Consider the following 2137-nt stretch of genomic DNA (forward strand, 5'->3'; position numbering starts at 1 on the left):
TAAATTGACTGAGATAATTTTATCCCTCATCTTCACGGTTATTACATAAGTAATCACCCAATCATCCTGGGATCTCTCGTAGGAACCTAATCGACTCGGATGGCGTGCTCTCTGAACATTATGGTTAGACAAATACACCCGAACAAAGTGTCGGGGATGTTCACAGGCGAAAGCAATTGGCTCGCCTCGTTTTCTCTAAGTGTCCTTCGAGTAGTCGCGTAATTACGCATTCCGATGGTCTTTCTCATTTCATTCGCGATGGGAAAACATTAGTTCTTCTTCGTTTTATAATTATAATGATTTTATAATTAAAATTTTTTTTATATTATCTTTAAAGATGGAATGGAATAATTGTTGCGAAAGATGTGAGTGAAATGAAATGGAATTTAATGGAATAAAATAGAGACTGTAATGAGGTAATATTTGCGAAGGGAATTTTGCGAGAAAAATTGATTGCGCGTGTTCACATCCCTTCATTTATGTATGTCGTGTCTCGGAAAACACTCGGCCGAGGGTTGGGAAAATGTAAGCTAGAAGTGGGGATGCACTAGTGCTCCAGTTCACAAGTAGGCTGTGAAGTATGAGAGGCTTGAGCTCTTGATCTCCATATGAAAATCATAGTTGTGGAGAGCTCTTCACCAATGGATGAAACGTTCCAGCTTACAATTTTTCATGCACTCCGGATATAAACTCCAGGGTAGCACGTATTTTCGCAGTACACATCGTCAACGATAGTAAATTCGCATCCCCAATATTATCCCTTGAAATACCGTAGACAATTGAAAAATCTTTACCACTGGTTTTTCAAGTGTTGATAGGAGACGTGAGCCAATTTAAAAATGAGGGAAAATTTATTATGGCCCCGGAATCATCTTTATTTCGCGAAAAAAAGTTTACACGCGATGAATTCGATCCGCAACGAACTGCATGGAAAACGGCAATGTGCACCAGTGATGCGAACCGTTTTTCATGTTGGCTTTTCCACCCCAGTTCACATTTCCACGAGGAGATGGCGAAAAAAATTGAAATCGCATGTTTTTCCGGGAACTTCAGACATTCACGTCCGATACAATTTTTTAATGAATTTACAGTCTATTTTGAAGCGTGAAAAACTCGGTTTTCATTTTTTCATTCCGGAACAATTGGGAAATATATCGCAGCCCGCGATTCATGGAAAAAAATCTTTATGGATTTGAATGGGAAAATTATCGATTTATTTCTCTTCGAGATGTTCCCATTCAATTGATGGAATCAAACGCGTAGAGTTGTGTTTTATTGGCTCTGCAACGCATGTTCCTACTAAAATGAAATACGAGAACTGACTATTACACCGGACATATTGCATTTTGATCTTTGATGAAATGGATCGCATATTTTACCGGTGATATATTTCGCAAACCTATAACATCCAATAATTTCGTCGCACGAATGGACAATTTACGATTTAAACCCTGAAATTTTGCATAAAAACCCGTAAACTTCTCCAATATACAGCTATATAACATTGTGGTTAATGACGTTATCAGAATTTCCACCAGTTGACAACAGCTGTTTCGTCCACGTGAAGTAAACCGATTAAGGTTAATTGTTTGTCCGCCGGAAATGAGCCAGAAGGCTTGCGCTACGTCGAACGACTTGTATTGAAATCCCGGGTGTTGTACTTGTATTGTTACCCGATAATATGTTAATTCAATAGACCGGTCAATTTGTCCAAATACCCGGAATAAAAATAACGTATCCCTCTCCCCAGCTGTGAAAAGACGTTTTTCAAACGATAAAATTAGTTTCACAGATAAGGAAGTAGAAACGATTACGATCGTCATACTCACGATTTTCTCAATGGATCGAATGATATGATTATCGATAAAAATTAATTAATTTAGTGCTTCCCAAAATGCCTCGATACATGTGCCACCACTGAAGGATGGATTAGGTCATTCCCCTGAACGATCTAATCCCCGATAATGGCAGTACATCGGCCCATGTGGAAAGTCGACACCTTTTTCGTCACTTGACATTGAAACCGCGCGTTCATTCATGAACTCCAGGTGGTCCGATGTCCCCAGAGTCAATTAAAAGACATTTAAATGATTTTTAATTAAGAAAAGAATATTTTCCAACCCTCACAGAAAAAATT

General features: G+C 38.6%; 1 protein-coding gene across 1 annotated transcript in view; it reads left to right on the forward strand.

Moving 5' to 3' along the window:
- Positions 1–2137, forward strand: part of LOC135167826 (uncharacterized) — a 132493-nt gene that overhangs the window by 33419 nt on the left and 96937 nt on the right. The gene's annotated exons all lie outside the window — the stretch shown is intronic.

This window comes from Diachasmimorpha longicaudata, chromosome 12, assembly GCF_034640455.1.
Source record: "Diachasmimorpha longicaudata isolate KC_UGA_2023 chromosome 12, iyDiaLong2, whole genome shotgun sequence".
NCBI lineage: Eukaryota > Metazoa > Arthropoda > Insecta > Hymenoptera > Braconidae > Diachasmimorpha > Diachasmimorpha longicaudata.